This window comes from Rhinopithecus bieti, unplaced genomic scaffold (genome assembly GCF_001698545.2).
Source record: "Rhinopithecus bieti isolate Rb0 unplaced genomic scaffold, ASM169854v2 scaffold_13577, whole genome shotgun sequence".
In the NCBI taxonomy this organism is placed as follows: Eukaryota; Metazoa; Chordata; class Mammalia; order Primates; family Cercopithecidae; genus Rhinopithecus; species Rhinopithecus bieti.
The window spans coordinates 3139566-3161239 of NW_016807867.1; the positions used below are offsets into that span (position 1 = coordinate 3139566).

At 38.5% G+C, this 21674-nt stretch overlaps 1 long non-coding RNA gene across 1 annotated transcript in view; it reads right to left on the minus strand.

The window, feature by feature from the left end:
- Nucleotides 1-2086: 2086 nt before the first annotated feature.
- LOC108536903 (uncharacterized) overlaps nucleotides 2087-21674 on the minus strand; it is a 40234-nt gene continuing 20646 nt past the window's right edge. Inside the window, exon 7 of the long non-coding RNA XR_001887654.1 lies at nucleotides 2087-2130. This is a non-coding gene — a long non-coding RNA (uncharacterized LOC108536903). The remainder of the gene's footprint in view (nucleotides 2131-21674) is intronic.

Genomic DNA, 21674 nt, shown 5'->3' on the forward strand with positions numbered 1-21674 from the left:
GGTCAGTTTCTATTATTTTTTTCTTATCATTTTGGCCTATATTTTCTTGCTCTTTGGCATATTTTTAAACTTTTTATTGGATACTGAACATTATTAATTTTCACATTTGCTGAGTGCTAGATATTATTATGTTCCTTGAATGAGTATAGGGCTTTATTTTAGTGCATATGTTACTGGAGGATCAGTTGGGTCCCTTTAAGGTCTGTTTTAAACCTGCTTTGGGATGGGTCATGGGTAGCCTTTAATCCAGGTATTAAACTCTGCTACTGCTGTGTGACCTCTGGATACTGTTCACCCAACAACCCTTGCTTGTCCTTGCTCCACATTGTGGTGATAGACTCTACTCATGCACAGCTTGGTATTTAACTAAGAGCCACAGGAATGAACTCCCGTGCAGATTTCTGGAGCTCTTGTTCTGCATGGTTCCTTCCTTTCCACAACTCCACCCTGCAAATTCCAGCCATCGTAGCCTCCTTAAGCTGCAATCACCATCTCCTCACCTCAGTGAGACTATCAGCCTTAGTTTGAGTTTTCTCTCCCTGTACCCATTGTCTAGAAATTGTTTTCAGACCAAATGTATGGGGATTATAGAATTTACCTCATTTATTCCCTTCTCTGGGAGATCACAGTCCTGTGCTGCCTGCTGGGTCTAATGCCTATAAACAGTTATTTTAGGTCAGGCATGGTGGCTCACGCCTGTAATCCCAGTACTTTGGGAGACCGAGGCAGGTGGATGACAAGGTCAGGAGTTCAAGACCAGCCTAGCCAACATAGTGAAACCCCGTCTCTACTAAAAATACAAAAAAATTAGCCAGGCATGGTGGTGTGCACCTGTAATCCCCGCTACTCAGGAGGCTGAGGCAGAAGAATTGCTTGAACCTAGGAGGCAGAGGTTGCAGTGAGCCCAGATAACACCACTGCACTCCACCCTGGGCAACAGAGTGAGACTCTGTCTCAAACAAAAAAAAAGTAATTTTATATAAATTTTTTTGACAATTTTCTAATTTTCTGTAGGAGGGTAAGTTCACTCATTCTTACCTCTCATGGCCAGAGAAGCACAATACAGGACTAGCGATGCTAAAGAAATAAATTCTGACTCTTCTGTGGTGAAAAACAATAACCAAAAGGCCCAGGACACATGGTGGTGACACAAGATCACAGTCTATTAGAGCTCCTATGTTTTAACAAACGACTACCAAGAAGTATTTGCTGATTTTACTGTGTGTATTTGAAGGAATATTTCTAGAGGAAAATTACAGGTCCCCATCCTATTCAAATTTTCATCTATGTCATTGATTGAACAAGTCTACGAAATTTGGCAAAAATATAAAGCTAAAAATGTTAGCTACTTCTCTGAGTGGAATCAGAAAGTTTTCAGTAGGTGGAACAGACTGAAATTTAATGAGAATACACATAAAAATTTTTATTGAAGTTCAAAAGTCCAAGGACACAAGTACAAAATAGAAAGATCTGCTGTCTTGGCCAATTTACATGAGAAATGTCTACCATTTTATTTGGCCATAAGCTTAATATAAACTGTCCTGACACTGATTTTTTTCAAAAGAGAGAGAGAAAAGAGAAGGGGAAACATGGAAAGAACAAGAAAAGAAACTTTAGGCTAAAGACAATAATCCTGCTTTCAGGCCCCTGAGAGCAAGGAATTTGTTTTATTTACTAATATATCCTCCTCATAGGGCTTCAAAAGTCTCTATATGCTTCTGTTCAATAAATTGTGTTCAGTTCCAGGCACTGCATTTTATGTGGTACACTGACAATCTAGAACACATCCGGAATAGGGAATCCAGCTTTCTGATGATTCTGGAAAATATCTCAATACAGAAATAGTTGAAGGCTAGGCATACCGGCTCGAGCCTGTTAATCCCAGCACTTTGGGAGGTGGAGGTGGGCAGGTGCCTTGAGCTCAGGAGTTGGAGACCAGCCTGGACAACATGGTGAGACCCTGTCTCTACAAAACATACAAAAATTAACCAGGAGTGCTGTCCTGTGCCTGTAGTCCCAGCTACTCAGGAACCTGAGGTGAGAGGTGAGGATTGCTTGAGCCTGGGAGAAGGAGGTCACAGTGAGCCGAGATTGTGCCACTCCAGCCTGGGTGACAGGGTGAGATTCCACCTCGGGGAAAAAAAAAAAAGAAGTAGTTGAATGCATTTTACGTTCAAACCAAAGAAGATAAGGCTAAGGGAGGAAATGTAGACTATTAAAATATTTGCGTGGCTAACAAATATTTTATGGAGTTGTCAAATTGCTCTGTGTCTCTCCAGAATAGAACACTACAGTTATAGGGGAGAGTTCCAGGAAAACAGGTTTGAGTCTATCCATGGTATAGCATCTTTCTACAGGAGCAAGGTCCCAAACACCGGACTCACTCATACAGCAGATCCACCATTTAAAATATTTTCAAGAGGTGTTTTCAGATGGCTTAGGAATTCTATCTCCCTTTCAATTCTACACATCTGTGATTCCTCAGTGCCAATGAAACAGAATAAACATTTTTACTTCTCTCTAGGTCATGACAGAAAATCCTTAGTCAGCACTGGTTTACCACCATGTCACTAACAGACCAGATCATTTTCACCAGGTCTTCTACTACAAATTAGTGTTTTCGCTATTAGAGGGTAATCAGTCTCAAACTTTGCCACACTAGAGAATCTCTTGAGGTAGAGATGCATGAGAAGAAGAGATGGGGAGAGAGAAGAAAGCACATGTGTTCTATGTTGGATGACATGGGGACACAGAAAAGAAGTCCAGGCTCTTTCTATGGTCTGGGACAGGGCCGTACTCTATAAACCAACTGACTACTGCACTCAACAGTTTACATCAATAGGCAGTGCATTATTCTGATGCCACTTTTTTTTTATTTTTTGGAGTTGGAGTCTCACTGTCACCCAGGCTGGAGGGCAATGCTGTGATCTTGGCTCACTGCAACCTCTGCCTCCTAGGTTCAAGCAATTATCTGCCTCAGCCTCCCGAGTAGCTGGGATTATAGGCACCCTCCACTATGCCCAGCTAATTTTTGTATTTTTAGTAGAGACGGGGTTTCACCGTGTTGGCCAGGTGAATTCCTGACCTTGTGATTCACCTGCTTTAGCCTCCCAAAGTGCTGGGATTATAGGTGTGAGCCACTGTGCCTGGCTGATGCCACTTTTTAACTGTTCCAATACAAAAATATAAAAATGTGTATCTGTGGCCAAGTGCAGTGTCTCATACCTGTAATCCCAGCACTTTGGGAGGCCGAGGCAGGTGGATCACGAGGTCAGGATATCAAGATCATCCTGGCTAACACGGTGAAACCCCGTCTCTACTGAAAAAACAAAAAATTAGCTGACTTTGGTGGCGGGCACCTGTAGTGCCAGCTACTTACTTGGGAGGCTGAGGCAGGAGAATTGCTTGAACTCGGGAGGCAGAGGTTGCAGTGGGCCAAGATCACACCACCGCACTCCAGCCTGGGAGACAGAGTGAGACTCTGTCTCAAAAAAAAAAAATGCATATCTGTGGCAAAATATAGATAAATGTTCAAAGTAAATAATGGGTACATTGATTAATTACACCATTGTCTCTACTTTTGTGTATATTTGGTTTTTTTTTTGTTTAGCATTAACCTTTTTAAGGTCTTAGTTTAGTCTATCAGCTGTCTTCCAATTATGTTCAGTCATGTTCAGGAGTAACGTTTTATCCCTTCTCTTAATTATGCCTTTGGGTGTGGAGGAGCTCCACTAGTAATACGTCCATTGCCTTTATGACTCCTGGCTCCAACTTCCCCTGAATAAGTGAAAGGACTTATCTGATGAGTGATTTTGAGATAGGAGAATGCGTATGCATAGTTCATCCCAATCCCTCCTTCCTTTTGAGAGCCACCTACTCACAGAAAGCACACACCTGTTCTGTCCTCCACACTGTAAGTTGTAGAGGGGCAGCCCCTATAAGAGGAGGCTAGTTCAGTGCTACCTGTGATCAAGAGGATAAGTCCAATTCTGGGATAAAGCATTAGAAAGTCCATTGTTGCTGCACTCCAAGCCACGACAACTGTCCAGGTTTTATAAAGCCAATAGTTTTATGCCAATCTATCTGAATACTTTGTCTTTCTCAGAGGATTCAGTACTCTGCAAGAAAGAAGGATGCTATGCAATGGTCCTTGAAAGCCCCATCAATTCCTGTCTCATGCCTAGAAAGACTTTCCATTCTTTCTTTCCTAGTTATCTTTGTTGATCAACCTTCCTGAGAAGTTTTTTCTAAAGTACTTGATCAGGTGAGTTACTACTTCCCCCAACTCACACTCCTTCTCTCAGTACTCCGTACTCACATCATATCATTTATAGAATTGTGTTGTCACTATCTGTTTAGCTATCTGCGTTGCCAAGCAGATGGTTCCTTCTAGAGCAAGGAAATGTTGTTCATATATATGTATCCAACACTGGCGTAATGTTTGATCCTCAGTTAGGTATACTCAAAATATTCTATAATTGAATGAATAAATAAATGAATGAAGCACTTAATCTTTTTGATGAGTAGTTTATTTTTAAAATCTTAGTCATTTTTGCTGAGAGAATCTAAGAACGCTAATACCTGATCCAACAATCATGTATCTCAACTGAGTTTTGATCTATATTGACTTTATTAATTTATAATCTATGGGCTTTAAAGGCAATGTATTAATTTACTCAGCTCCTGAACTATTACACTATGGTACCAGGAGTCAGAAATCCGGATGTTCATTTTTAGCTCTATCACTGACACATCTTTGCCTTTAATGAAACCACTTAATCAGATTGGTGCCTCAGTTCTGTATCTATGAAATGGTGGCACTAGTTTTCTTGCTAAGTGTTCTTATATCCGTTATTAATTAACACTTTCCATATGAACCTGCATTTTTAGTACTATATATTTAGTTGCAATTTCAGACCACAGATGAAGTCTGGAAGCTTATTGAAAGGCCATTGCATTTAATGCTGAGATATGTTTTTTAACTTTTTATTGGTATAAAAGTATTTGAAAATATATTGAAATACTTTCAAATACTCTGATTGAAAGAATCAGAGTCCATAAAATTATTCCCATTCAATGGAAAGGTCACCATTTCCATACTTTTGCTAAATTAAGAAATAAAGACAAAATTTGTGTATTATTAAATTTAGTGATACTTGAGGGGAAAATATTCGCATTAAAATATAATTAATGTATCTGTTAAACAGCAATTTTAATAAGAATGAAAGTCTGGTTCAGTATCAGAATGAAATTGAGTAGCTTCTTAATTTCTAGTAACTGGAGAATTTCCCAGTGGCAACTGCCTATTTCTATAGTTTTTGCAGGGAAAGAATGAAGTTGAAGGGAAAGAGGCACTACTAAAGTAGTTAAGACATCTATAGCCAAGACTATCAGTAACCCCCCCAATATTCATTTTTCTTTTTTTTTCTTTCTTCTTCTTCTTTTTTTTTTTTTTTTTTTGAGATGGATTCTCACTCTGTTGCCAGGCTGGAGTGCAGTGGCGCAATCTTGGCTCACTGCAACCTCCGCCTCCCGGGTTCAAGCGATTCTTCTACCTCAGCCTGCAGAGTTGCTGGGATTACAGGTGTGTGCCACCACACTCAGTTAATTTTTGTATTTTCAGTAGAGATGGGGTTTCACCATGTTGGCCAGGATGGTCTCAGTCTCCTGACCTTGTGATCTGCCCGCCTCGGCCTCCCAAAGTGCTGGGATTACAGGCGTGAGCCACCGTGCCCGGCCTTTCACTTCTTTCACTAAACACAAAATTCCAATTTTATACTGAGAGGCAAGATTTTTGAGTTAAAAAAATACATGTCTAGCCTCTCTTGCAGCTAGATGTGGCCCTGACATTAAGTTCTGGCCAAAAAGATGATAGAGCTGTTGGATATGCTTTCCAGTGAGAAACCTTGAAAGGATGCCCAACAGCTGTAACACCTCTGTTGCTCTTGGCCTTTTCTCCTTTCTCTCATCTGGAATATAGACATGATGGCTGAATTTTCAACAATCATTTTGAGACTTTAAGGATGGAAGCCAGGGCTAAGGATGGCACAGTAGTAAATAACAAGGAGCCAGCCAAGGTTCCAAGTAATTTAATAGAGTCACCATGTCATTTCCTGGGCATTCTTCAGGACTAATACTTCCTTTCTGTGAAAGAAAATAAATCCTTCATCTCTTTAAGCCATTGTGATAGGTTGCTGATGCTGACTACCAAGTGTTTTCTAGGTGGTACAAAGCATCCTACCTTAAGAGAAAGATAATCCCAGACCCACCTTACTTTAGAAATCTTATGGGGCAGAAAAACAACATTGTCAGATGCTTTACTGTCTTCAGTTACCAAGTTAAATTTCAAAATCTCAGATTGAGAAGTGATCGGCTACCCTTGGAAGCTCTGCATGGGGTCACAGCCCCAAGGGAAGTTTCCTAGCCTTCCTTGTAACAGTCATCCAAAACAAACAGCTCTCTGCCAAGCAGTAAAACACAGATTCCACTTAGCTGTAAGCACCTGTGACTTCAAGTACATGTGGCCTCATGAGGGGGATAAGACTGGTTCCTGTGAATATTGCTACCATTGTTTTTATTATTAAAAGTATCTGTTCATAGGTCTGTTTCTCCCTGTAGGCTGAGTTTCTTGAGGGCTGAGATGGTCATATTAGTCATTGTGTCCCAAAGTAACCAGCACCCCAGAGATAGATGTTGAGTGAATAAATGAATGAGTTCTTAGGCTCTAAAGTCCTCAGGAGCAAGTGATGGGGCTAAAAGTCATAGGCTGACTTCAAGAATGCCCAGCTAGTTCATTTTTCCCTCTGCTGAAAAAAAGAGTTGGGTAAATTGAAGATAGGAAGGGAGACTAGTCTCTTTTATTCCACACTCTGGGGAGAGAACTTCCACCTGGAAAAGATGATACTGATTGCACTACTTGTTATTCATTTTAACACTCCCAGATGACAGGAAGTTTTGCCTCCCCTTGTGATGTAGGACAGCAATCCACAGTTAGATCCAGTGGCTGTGAGAAGGGGCTGTCACGGGGAGTAGGCAGTCATGAAGCAGAGGAAAGCGTTTCCAAGAGGGGGAAACGGCAGCATGATAAAGTGTGAAGCATGTGGGGAATCCTTGCTCCTTCAGTGAGAGACGTTACAACAATGCCATGCCTTGTGTCCAAGCACGAAATTCTGCTCCGATTAACAGAAGCAATTCTAAAACCGATTTCCAAAGTGATTTTGGTCTTGAAACATTTTAGTCAAAGAAAATCTTAAAGTCCAAAGTGTAAGACTACAAAAGTGGCACTTCCCTGGTTGAAGAGGCAGGCAAGAGATGCAACGACTTCCTGTTCCCCATCCCTTCATCTGCACTATCCCCACATTGCCCTTAGGGAAGAAAGCACAGTTTGAAAACCACTCAGTACTACCTCCTTGCTATGCCTATAAATGAACCCATAGGCTAAGGAAAGATTCATTCCTTTACTCATTTTCCAGCAGCAGAAACAGCAGATTCACCCAAAAGGGGAAGCTTCAAACTTCAACCAGAGCCTAAATTTCAAAGTGCCTCCTCTTTCCCTGCTACCTATTTTACCTGCCTGCAGTTCCTCATAATGAAGCAAGCTATTAAACTATTCTTTCAACATTTGCCTAAATCCATTCCCTTCATTAGACATTACACTTTCATTTAAAAGAGGTGGTTTGTCACATAGATTATGCAAAAGGTTACAGCATTACTGACTAACATCCTTCTGTACATATGTCTTTGTTAACTTCCCAAAACTGCCTTTGGCCATCTGAAAGACCAGGAAAGAGAGTCCAATTAGCTATGTTGGTCCATTCTCCTTGATCAAATTACCTTTTAGCTATTTTTACATTCTTTCAGTTTCTCAGATTTAGTGCCATCCTATCTGGACGCCAGATGTTTTATTTGAAAATAGTTACTAGAATATAAATGGAATGAAAACTAATCAGGTTGTTATAAATTCAAATAAGGTAGATTGTTTCTTTGAGAAAATCTTTGGTGACTGAGCAAGCAAAGAAGTATTTTTATCAAATGAAACTTGGGCATCACACGAGAAAGCACTGGGTAATCTTTCCACATAGCTTTGGGCACTCCATCAATATTAAACAGTAGCAATAAAACCACCATGGCTGTGACCTGCAATGCCCCTGGATTCTCTTGGCTTCTCATAAAATGTCTAACCTGTCAAACGGTATGATGTTTGTAAGGGGAAAACCTGTAGGCTGATAGTCTAATTTTGCACTTAGTAGGAGAGAGAAGCTTGGTTCTTGTCAAGTAAGTCTAAAAGTTCAAGTATTTATTTCTAGATGCTGATAATAAATGTAGTCACTTCTCCTGTGGTCAGTTATTTGGTGGGGATAACTTGGGCTCACCATATTGTTTTTAAAGTCAAGTCCAACCATCAGCATAGAACATTGTGGATACTTTGTTTACTTATCATGTTAGTTTTCTAGGACTCTCATAACAAAGTACCACAGGCTGGGTGACTGAAACAACAAAAATTTGTTTTCTTGCAGTTCTGAAGGCCGGACTGAGACTGAGATGTCAGTAGGGTTGGTCTCTTCCAAGACCTCTCTCTTAGTTTGCATATGGCCATCGTCTCTTTGCATCTTCACATGGTCTTCCATCTGTGTGTGTCTGTCCTGATCTCCTTTTCTTATAAAGACATCAGTTATACTGCCTTAGGTTCCTTTCTAATGATCTCATTTTCATTTCATTACCTTTTTTTTTGAGATGGAATTTCGCCCTTGTTGCCCAGGCTGGAGTGCAATGGTGTGATCTCAGCTCACCACAACCTCCACCTCCCAGATTCAAGCGATTCTCCTGCCTCAGCCTCCCAAGGAGCTGGGATTACAGGCATGCGCCACCACGCCCAACTAATTTTGTATTTTTAGTAGAGACGGGGTTTCTCCATGTTGGTCAGGCTGGTCTCGAGCTCCCGACCTCAGATGATCCACCCGCCTTGGTCTCCCAAAGTTCAGGGATTACAGGTGTGAGCCACCGCGCCCAGTCCACTCAGTTACCTCCTTAAAGGACCTACCTCCACACATACTAACGTCCTGAGGTACTGGGATTAGGACTTCAACATGTGAATTTGGAGGACACACACTTTGGTCCATAACACTTATGAAGGAAACATCGTGTGCATTGATTACCAGTTCCTTATTTTATAGTTGAGGAAATTGGACCCAAAGAAATGAAATGCCATGCCCAAGAATAGATTTAAAGTAGGGATAGAATGAGAGATGGGCAGAACTAGGACCAGAACAAAAGTCCCTCAGGCTTTCAGTCCACTGCTTCCTCTGGAAAATTAGAGGGGGAATAAATTGATTTCGTGAAAACCTGTTTTATGTCCAGTGAAGTTACAGTATAAAAAGCATTCCAGTAGTTGCTTAATCATGTTATCTATGAATGGGCACAATGACGTTCACTTTCTCTTAGTCTCAGATGTAATTGCACTAATTGCACTGACCTCTGGCTTCAGATTGTTACGCAAACTATGTGACGTCCCTTATCTATCAAGAAGTATATGCAATTCCAGGTGCATTCAAGACTGGGAATAGAAAAAAATATTCAAATATCTATATTATCTTCTTTATCCTAAAGCAAGAAACAAATTGCTTTGGTGCCTCAGGTGGTCAGGTGTCATGTGGCTCTGAGTTGAGAATGGATATTTCCCAAAAGGCACTTTGAAATGTTGCCATAAATTACAACATATATCATGTGACTGGTTAAATGAATTTATGGTTTCTGTCATCTAGAATAAACTCAGTTGCCCCTCACAAAATGGACATATAGTTTGGAAAGATTCTTTCAAAGAAACTTCAGATTGAAATAATATAAGCACAAGGAAATAAGAAAATGGGGCCGGGCACGGTGGCTCTCTCCTGTAATTCCAGCACTTTGGGAGGCCAAGTCGGGTGGATCACCTGAGGTCAGGAGTTCAAGACCAGCCTGACCAACATGGCAAAACCCCATCTCTACTAAAAACTACAAAACTTAGCCGGGCATGGTGGCAGGTGAATCCTAGCTGCTTGGAAGGCTGAGGCAGGAGAATCTCTTGAATCCAGAAGGCGGAGGTTGCAGTGAGCCAAGATTGCGCCATTGCACTCCAGCCTGGTCAACAGAGCAAGACTCCGTCTCAAAAAAAAAAAGAAAAGAAAATGGTTGTGCTAGTTACTCTTTATTTATGAGGTAAAAGCAATGATCAGTAATTATATCCGTTATATTGCATCTCATTCCTCTCATGCTCTTTTCTTTTTAAAGGGGAGAAAATCCCAGAGGATTTTATGCTATTTCTTTCATATTTATAAAAATTTACTTGTCACAGTATCTCAGTTTTTTGTGCTAAGGCTTTTAGAAACAGCATTAATTTCTTTAACTAAAGTAGAGATATTCAAATGTTTGCATTTCTTCTATCAATTTTGGTAAATTGTGCTTCTTGAAAAATTCGTCCATTTTTTCTAAATTTTTTAATGTATTGGCATAAAGTTGTTTATAATATCTTATTTCCTTCTTAATGTCAATTGACTCTGTAGTAATAACTCTTATTTCATTCTTGATGTTGGTAATTTGTGTTTTTTCCATGTTTTTCTTGGTTGGTCTCTTTCTTTATCAATTTTATCAATGTTTTCAAGGAACCAGCTTTGGTTTTGTCAGTGTATTATATGTTTGTTTTCTATTTCATGGATCTCTGTTCTCATTTTCAAGGTTTCCTTCCACCTACTCTTTTTGAATTTGACTTGTTGTTCCTGTTACCTAGCTTCTTGAAAAAGAAGCTTAGATCATTGATTTTCAGCTTTTATTATTTCTAATGTATGCATTACAGTCCATAAATTTCACTCTGAGCACTGCGTTAGCTGCAAGCCACAAATTCTGATATATAATTATTGAGCTGAAATGTTCTAATTTCAATTATAATTTCTTTTTTACCCATTGTTTATTTAGGAGAATATTGTTTAACTTCCAAGCAACTGAGCATTTTCTAATTACCTGTTAATAATTCATTTATATACTCATTTACACTGTAGACAGACAACATAATCTGAATAATTTCAACTTTTTGACATTCATTGGGGCTTACTTTATGAACCAACATATCATCAATTATGATAAAAGTTTACTATGCACTTGAGAAGAACATATATTTGGATGCTATTTGGTGCAATATTCCATGCTGTATATGACAATAAAGCCAAGCTGTAAAGAACTTCTAAATTCTTAATGATGTTGACATATTTTATTTCTCTTTTAGTTCTATCAATGTTGGCTTTATTTTTAAACTATATTACTGGGCACATGCAGATGTAAGATTGGAATATTATCTTATACTCTCTGGTAATAATACTTGCCTTAAATATGATTTTTCTAATATTAGCATACTATACTATTGTTTTGTTTGTGTTGTGTGTGTGTGTGTGTGTGTGTGTGTGTTTCCTTTCTTTCACTTTAAACATATTTGTGTCCTGATAGTTAAGGTATAGCCTTTGCAGTAAGCATACTTCTAGATTTTTCCTTTTCAGTCTTACCATCCTAGTCTTTTAGTAGTAGTGTTTAGTCCATTTACATTTAATTTAATTTAATATACAATTGGGTTTATACATACCATCTAACAATTTGTTTTCTATTTCACTCATCTGATTTGTTTTTTTCTCTTTTGGAACCTAGTTATATGTATGTTAGATATTTTCACTGTGCATCACATATCTATTTCACTCATCCCTATTTTCATTTTTACTATATATGCTTTGTTTTATTTATTTATTTTGAAACAGGGTCTCACTCTGTTGCCCAGACTGGAGTGTGTAGTGTGAACATGGCTCACTGCAGCCTTGACCTCCCAGGCTCAAGCAATCCTCCTGCCTCAGCCTCCTGTGTAGCTGGAACCACAGGCATGTACCACGAGGCTTAGCTAATTTTTTAAATTATTTGTACAGACAAGGTCTCACTATGTTTCTCAGGCTGCCCTTGAACTCCTGGGCTCAAGTGATCCACCCGCCACAACCTCCCAAAGTGCTAGGATCACAGGCATGAGCCACGAGCCACCATGCGCAGCCTATATATGTTTTATTTTTAGGCATTTTCTATTAATCTCTCTTCTAGTTCTTTAATCCTGCCTTGCTATGTGTCGAATCTATGCTAATTCCATCCATTGGGCACTTAATTTTGCATATTGTAATTTTTATTTCTGAAATGTTTATTTTCTTTTGTCTAGATTTCAGTTTTCTGGTAAAATTTTCCATTAAACTATATTCCGTTCTTTTTTTCTATTTTTCTGAGCAAAATAACTACATTTGTTTGGAATCCTGTACCTCTTAAATACAATACTAGATCACCTATAAGTGTGTTTCTACTATCTGATTTTTCTCTTGAAGTTTGGTTATACAATCATATTTCTTGGCATAACTAATAATTTTTGTTTGAACAACAGACATGATGACTTTAGATGATATTATATTTCACCAGAGAAAATTCATACTTTTTCTCTGCTAGGTATAATAGATTCAGGGAGGAGGCAATCCCCTTTATCTACTTAGGACTAAGCTGTTAATATGTTAATAAATATTAAAACATTTATTCATGTTATTATTATTTATGTTATTTATAAATTATTATGTTTATGTTAATAGGAAAATTTTAATGGATTTTTTAACACCCCACTGTCGATATTAGACAGACCAATGAGACAGAAAATTAACAAAGATATTCAGGACTTGAACTCAGCTCTGGATCAAGTGGATCTAATAGACATCTACAGAATGCTCCACCCCAAATCAATAGACTATCCATTCTTCTCAGCGCCACATGGCACTTATTCTAAAATCGAACACATCATAGGAAGTAAAACACTCCCCAGCAAATGCAAAAGAACTGAAATCATAACAAACAGTCTCTCAGACCACAGTGTAATTAAATTAGAACTCAGGATTAAGAAACTCACTCAAAACCACACTCAAAAGCACAAGGCTACATGGAAATTGAACAACCTGCTTCTAAATGACTCCTGGGTAATAATGAAATTAAGGCAGAAATCAAAAAGTTCTTTGAAACCAGTGAGAGCAAAGAAAAAATGTACCAGAATCCCTGGGACATAGCTAAAGCAGTATTAAGAAGGAAATTTATAGCACTAAATACCCACATCAGAAAGTTAGAAAGATCTCAAATCAACACCCTAACATCACAATTAAAAGAGCTAGAGAAGCAAAAGCAAACAAATCCAAAAGCTAGCAGAAGGCAAGAAATAACCAAGATTAGAGCAGAACTGAAGGAGATAGAGACATGAAAACCCCTTCAAAAAAATCAACGAATCCAGGAACTGGTTTTTTGAAAAAAATTAACAAAATAGATAGACTGCTAGCTAGACTAATAAAGAAGAAAAAAGAGAACAACCAAATAGACACAATAAAAAAACGATAATGGGGATATCATGACTGACCCCACAGAAACACAAACTTTATCATCAGAGAATGCTATAAATACCTCTATGCAAATAAACTAGAAAATCTAGACGAAATGGATAAATTCCTGGACACATACATCCACCCAAGACTAAACCAGGAAGAAATCAAATCCCTGAATAGACCAATAACAAGTTCTGAAATTGAGGCAGTAATTAATAGCCTACCAACAAATAAAAGCCCAGGAACAGACAGATTCACAGCCAAATTCTACCAGGGGTACAAAGAGGAGATGGTACTTCTGATACTATTCCAAACAATTGAAAAGGAGGGACTCCTCCCTAACTCATTTTATGAGGCTAGCATCATCCTGATACCAAAATCTGGCAGAGACACAATAAAAAAAGAAAATTTCAGGTCAATATCCCTGATGGACATGGATGCGAAAATCCTTAATAAAATACTGGCAAACCAAAACCAGCAGCACATCAAAAAGTTTATCCACCACAGGTAAGTTGGCTTCATCTCTGGGATGCAACGCTGGTTCAACATATGCAAATCAATAAACGTAATCCAGCATACAAACAGAACTAACGACAAAAACCACTTGATCATCTCAATAGATGCAGAAAAGGCCTTCGACAAAATTCAACAGCGCTTCATGCTAAAAACTCTCAATAAACTAGATATTTATGGAACATATCTCAAAATAATAAGAGCTTTTTTATGACAAACCCGCAGTCAATATCATACTGAATGGGCAAAAGCTGGAAGCATTCCCTTTGAAAACCGGCACAAGACAAGAATGCCCTCTCTCACCACTCCTATTCAACATACGTTTGAAAGTTCTGGCCAGGGCAATCAGGCAAGAGAAAGAAATAAAGCATATTCAAATAGGAAGAGAGGAAGTCAAATTATCTCTCTTTGCAAATGACATGATTGCATATTTAGAAAATCCCATTGTCTCAGCCCAAAAACTCCTTAAGCTGATAAGCAACTTCAGCAATGTCTCAGGATACAAAATCAATGTGCAAAATTACAAGCATTCCTATACACCAACGATAGACAAGCAGAAAGCTAAATCATGAATGAACTTCCATTCACAATTGCTACAAAGAGAATAAAATACCTAGGAATACAGCTAGCAAGGGATAGGAAGGACTTCTTCAAGGAGAACTACAAACCACTGCTCAAGGAAATAAGAGAGGACACAAACAAATGGAAAACATTCCATCCTCATGGATAGGAAGTCAGTATCCTGAAAATGACCATACTGCCCAAAGTAATTTATATTTTCAATGCTATTCCCATCCAAACGACCACTGACATTCTTCTTCACAGAATTAGAAAAAACTACTTTAAATTTCACATGGAACCAAAAAGCCCATATATCCAAGACAATCCTAAGCAAAAAGAACAAATCTGGAGGCACCATGCTACCTGACCAAATTATACTACAAGGCTGCGGAAACCGAAACAGCATGGTACTGGTACAAAAATCGACATATAGATCAATGGAACAGAACAGAGACCTCAGAAATAACATCACACATCAACAACAATCTGATTTTCAGCAAACCTGACAAAAGCAATGGGGAAAGGATTCCCTGTTTAATAAACGGTGCTGGTAACACTGGCTAGCCATATGCAGAAAACTGAAACTGGACCCCCTCCTTATATCATATACAAAAAATTAACTCAAAATGGAATAAAGACTTAAATGTAAAGCCCAAAGCCATAAAAACTCTGGAAGAAACCCTAGGCAATACCATTCAGGACATACGCATGGGCAAAGACTTCATGACAAAAATACCAAAAGCAATTGCAACAAAAGTGAAAATTGACAAATGGAATCTAATTAAACCAAAGAGCTTTTGCACACGAAAGAAACTATCATCAGGGTGAATAGGCAACCTACAGAATGGGAGAATATTTTTACAATCTACCATCTGACAAAGGTTAATATCCAGAATCTACAATGAACTTAAACACATTTACAAGAAAAAAAAATCCATCACATCAAAAAATGGGCAAAGGATATGGACAGACACTTCTCAAAAGAAGACATTTATGCGACCAAGAAACATACGGAAAAAAAACTCAACACCACTGAGCATCAGAGAAATGCAAATCAAAACCACAATGAGATACCGTCTCACACCAGTCAGAATGGCAATTATGAAAAAGTCAAGAAGCAATATATGCTGGTGAGGCTGTGCAGAAATAGGAACACTTTTACACTGTTGGTGGAAGTGTAAATTAGTTCAACCATTGTGGAAGGCAGTGTGATGATTCCTCAGGGATCTAGAACCAGAAATACAATTTGACCTAGCAATCCCACTACTGGGTATATACCCAAAGGAATATAAATCATTCTAAGATAACGACACATGCACTATTTTATCTATGTTTTATATACTCTTTATGTTTATTGCAGCACTATTTACAATTGCAAAGATATGGAACCAACCCAAATCTTTATCATAAAGTCCATCAATGACAGACTTGATAAAGAAAATGTGGAACATATACACCATGGAATTCTATACAGCCATAGAAAGGAATGAGATCATGTCCTTTGCAGGGACATGGATGAAGTGGGAAGCCATCATCCTCAGCAAAGTAACAAGAACAGAAAACCAAACACCACATGTTCTCACTCATAACTGGAAGTTAAACAATGAGAACACATGGACACAGGGAAAGGAACTACACACACCAGGGCCAGTCAGGGCATGGGGGGTGAGGGGAGAGAGAGCATTAGGACAAATAGCTAATGTATGTGAGGCTTAAAATGCAGATGATGGATTGATAGGTGCAGCAAACCATCATGGCACACATATACCTACGCAACAGACCTACACATTCGGGACTTGTTTCCCAGAACTTAAAGTAAAACAATTTTTTTAAAAATCCATCTAAAAGATTTTTATTTTACTTCTTTGATTGTTTTATGAGGGAAAATTACATTAGGGCCAATATTTATGCTTAAAATCTTGTTTATTTAAAGGCCAACGGCAATGTGGAATAACCAATGGTTCTTTCAAAATTTGAAATTTAGCCAGTCATAGGGTAATTATGAAAATCAACCAGTTAAATGAACATAAAGCAAGTTGGCAAGAAATCTGCAGAGCATGGTGACTTGTGTAATGTTCTCTTCTCACTGTCCAGTAGAAACCCTCTGTTGTACTAGCTAAATGTCAAACGAAGTGGTTGAGAACACCATGGGCTTCTTAAATATACTACACACATCATTTGCCAATTTTTCTACAAAAGTAAGATATTTACTTTTTTATAATATACTATAAAAACAACTTTTTATAATTTTGACCTGAATTTTATTAGGATATGAGAAAGTTACAGAGTAAAATACATATTCATATGAGCATATATCTCTCTGAGAATGTTATTTTGAACCTATTATTTATCACATTTTGAATGGGAGAATAATACTTTCCTTTAAGTGTTTAAAGATATCCAATATATCTTAGAAATATGTATCAACATTTTCTTATTAACATAAATAATTTACAAATAACATAATAAAATATTATTTCATTTTTATTTACAATCAATGATAAAATATTAATAATGCTAATATAATAATGAGTAAATATTGTTAAATGCTTAACACTCTTTTGTAAGAGCCAGTGCTTCCTACTTTATGCCTCATCTCATTGAATAATCTCATCAGCTGTATGAGCAGGTGTTCTGGACCTAATTTTACAGATGAAAAAACTGAGCTTGAGCTCATACCCAGGTCTGTTTGATTCCAAAACTAATACTCTTAACCACAACAGTATGTTGTTTATGAGGCTAAATGCAAGCTGACGTATCGATTTCCAATTTGATAGATGGCTATTTCTAGCTCCATTTCAAGCTGCATTTGATAAAGTGCAAATCAAGTGTATCAATTCTACCACTCAAATGGCTCAAATGAATGTTGACTGAGGAGGAAAGGTTGCAACTAAAATGAATTTCTGGCATTATCTGAATATTACAATTTTTTGTGTCATCCATCCAATAGGAGTTTAAAAAGCTGATCTTATTAATTCTTCCCATCCCTCCCTTTCTCTGCAAAAGCCCTTCTGTCTCTGCTTTCCTGCTTCTTCTTCAGTTTCATGGATTAATCTGATCCTTTACTGTCCACTAACCTAGATTCTAATTAAAGGAACTGTGTTAATCCAATCAGCTGTCAATCCTAGATATATTGGGATGCATTTGGTGATTAATTATTTTTTGAGACAGGGTCTCACTCGGTCACCCAGGCTGGAGTGTAGTGGAGCAATCTTGGCTCCCTGCAGCCTCCACCTCCCGGGCTCAAGTGATCCTCCCACTTCAGCCTCCTGAGTAGCTGGGACTACATTCACATGCCACCACTCCCAGCTAAATTTTTGTTGTTGTTGTATGTTTTGTAGAGACGGGGTTTTGCTGTGTTACCCAAGCTGGTCTTGAACTCCTGAGCTCAAGTGATCCGCCTGCTTTGGCCTCCCAAAGTGCTGGGATTACAGGCGTGAGCCCCTGCACCCGGCCAGTGGTTGATTACTTTTTGAATGAAAGCATAACTTATTGTAGAATGAGCTTGACACCTCCTAGCTTCCTTTTCCCGTCACCTATGTGTTTAATTATTATTTTACCATCATGGCTGTTGCAGTTGTTACTATTGTTGTTCTTGTGTCTTAAGTAAGGCTTTTATTTTACACCATTTAACCAGACACGTCTACCTTACTGATATTTCCTCACTGTCTGCCTCTTTCTTGTTAATCTTAATAGAGATATCGAAGACTCAAATCTCATCATAAATTAATTCTACTTCCTCTGGGATACTTAAAAGTTTTAGGTCTCTATAAAAGCATCTGCTATAAATCTACTTTTTTCTATTCTGCAGTTTTTCTATCATTTTTTAATCAAAACAATAAGAATAAAAGTATATCTTAAGCAATAATCTCCACGCCCATGTTATTTGCATGATATTCCATCTTAATTTTTCTGATCTTGTTATCAGTTCATTATTCAAAGTAACTTTTTTTCTCTTTCCTCAGGTTGAATGACTTGTAGTTAAAAGTATCTTTAATGGTTTTAGAAACTTCCTTCGATAAATTCTATAAATTTAGTCCAATGTTTTGAAGTAATACTTATGAATAAAACTCTTCTGAACATTGGCAGATAGCGCTCTAGGAAATAGGGATCAGTGTAGCCAGGCAACGATTTCAGAATCATCACATGGTCAAGCAGTAAGGTGAATATGAAAAATGCAGGCTGAGGTTCTATAGAACCTCTCTGGAGGGGATGTCTTAATATTAGCATTACAAAAATGTCTCCAGCTCCCCGATCTTAAATACATAATTTGTGAATAATATTACGGGCTTGCAGCAGCAGTGAAGTATGATATATTGTTAATGCTTTTTGCAAATGTTACAGTGGATATCTGTGAAGACTCTTTTGTCTCTGATGGCTTTCATATGGCACAGTCCAAAAAACACTTCAATCCCCTGCTAAACTAGAGAGTTTACTGTTCTGCAGATAGCTAGAATTTTTATTACATCTAAATAATAATAGCCATTATTAGGACCAATTCGTAGCTATAGAGTTTGCAATTTTAGGATTTTCTCTATGAATCTGGCTTATACTCGCTGGAATCTAAGCTTTCATTTTAGGGGGAAAAAAGATAAGTTAACTTTTTGTAGCTCTCTTGGATAGAAAGATATTCCTGACAAAATTTAAATACTGTGCCAGAAAGCCAAGCATATCAGGTTCCAATTAACATTCTCAATCCAAACTCATCTCAATTTTTCTCGGGTTGAAGGAGATTGGGCTATACTGAAGGGTTGTACTTGTAAAGTGATTATGAAATTTTCTCCTGTCATTCAGTTTGGTGTGATATCTCTGGGCAATTTCAGATGTTGCTGCTGTAGCAACAGCGTACTTAGTGCTTGTCACATACAGGAGCATTCTGAAATTGTGAGGGAGGAGCCTTGATTTATAATGTGCTACAAATTGCTCTCAGCACTAGAATACAAATTCAAATATGATAGTTGATACCAATCTGCAATGTATTTTGGAGTAATCCCAATTGCTTATGAAAATCCCTTGATGGTTTGGGGATACATTTTGTCTACCAAACAGTCACTCTGACTGCATTGAGAATTCAGACACAATTTTTAAAATGCAGAAGGGATTTCAGGGCAAATTAGATTTTTCAAACCCCAAGTGTTCAAAATAGAGGCATCTTTGCTTTAAGCACCACGACCCTGTATGACTCTGCAGATAGGGTGTCTCTGAGAAGAAATTCCATTCCTGGTTAATATGACTGGGGATGTCAATTGAGCACAACTTGAAATAATCTGTGCATGTTAGGCATTTTCCTACATGAAGAGAGAACAGTGCATTTCTCATCATTTCCTTTCACATCTTTATGGCACAAGAGAAGCTAGTATGTGGTATCTCACACACACACACACACACACACACACACACAAGTAAATCCATTGGTAACTGTATGTACAATAGCCTAAAAAGTGCCAGTGTGGAAACAAGTGTGCAATGTGGCTACGGAATCAATAAAGTTATAACATATTTTGATTACTTGATTAGAATCCAACACATCTATAATGCATGACTTGCTTAGAATTTGATAATAAAATCATCATAAACTAACGTCAAGTTCAAGTGCCTGTATCTAACTTGAGGGGAAAGAAGCAGAGAAAAGAACTAGACTAATCAGTACACTGCTACCAGCAGAGAAAGGAGGCATTCTCAACGGGCTTGCCCTGAGCTACTGTCAGCTGAACGGAATAGCCAGCAAGAAGGCATGGACAGTTGAAAAAGGGAAGGCAGATTGTTTTTGTGGCAATGAACATGATCCTTGCCCATTGAAAGGCCTGAGAGAGTTGCTTAACACCAGTCCCTAGATCAAGGATAGGCCAGGACAGGGTGATGTGTTCTTCATCACGTTATAGACGGGGAGGAGGTCCATAGACATGTCTTATGTTAGAAGGTAAAGATTTGTATTTGTTTGCTAGGGCTTCCACAAGGTACCATAGACTGGGTAGCTCAAAAAAATGAAATTTATTTTTTCACAATTCTAGAGTCTGGAAGTGTCAGATCAAGGTGTCTGCAGTGTCAGTTTCTTCTGAGGGTTCTCTTTGGCCTGCAGATAGCCACCTTCTTCTCTATGTCTTCCCATGAGCTTCTCTCTGTGTGTGACTAGTAATCTCCTCTTCTTACATGAACATCAGTCATATTGATTAGGGCAACCCTAATGATCTCATCCTAACTTACTAGCCTCTTGAAAGACCCCATCTCCAAATACAGTCACACTCTGAGGTACTCTTGAGTTAGAACTTCAAGATATACACTTGGGAGAGGATACAATTCAGCCCATAACACACGTAGATGTTGATGTTACTTATGTTTCATCTCTACTAAGTTTCCTCTTTCCTTATGCTTTTGCCACATTAGCCAAAAGCATTTTGACAAACTGGATCCTCCCCGCTTGACAGAGTAAGAACATATTAAAGAAGCCAATCAAGGATTTGACACTTCTTGGTTCTAAAATAGGCCTTCCAGTTTTATTTATGCAGTTACCAACTATCTTGCGCTATAAACTTCAGAGGTTTGTGTTGTAGTTCAAGTTTAGCCATGTGACTTGCATTGGTCATTGAAATGTAAATGAGACCAGGTGTGGTGGCTCACGCTTGCAATCCCAGCACTTTGGGAGGCCGAGGCCGGCAGATCACAAGGTCAAGAGATCAAGACCATCCTGGCCAACCCTGGTTTCCTGGTGAAACCCTGTCTCTACCAAAAATACAAAAATTAGCTGGGCGTGGTGGTGCACGCCTGTAGTCCCAGCTACTCAGGAGGCTGAGGCAGGGGAATCACTTGAACCTGGGAGGTGGAGGTTGCAGTGAGCTGAGATCGCACCACTGCACTCCAGCCTGGCAACAGGGCAAGACTGTGTCTAAAAAAAAAAAAGAAAAGTAAAGTAAAGAAAAGTGAAGTGTGCCACTTCCAAGCAGGAGCATTGAGAGCCATTGCATGGTTCCACCATGTTCTCCTTTCCTTTAGCTATGAAGCCCTAAATTTTCCCAGATTGAGCACATATTTGAGCAAAATCAGCCTTTGTTATTGTAAACCACCAACATTTTTGGAGTGGTTACCATAGCATGGTTTAGCTGAAACTGGGTGGTACATCCTACATTCTTACACCTACCCCTGAGCCTCCTGTTCATCTGTATTGTTGAACAATTCATCAGTTACTAGAAACCCCACTAGCAT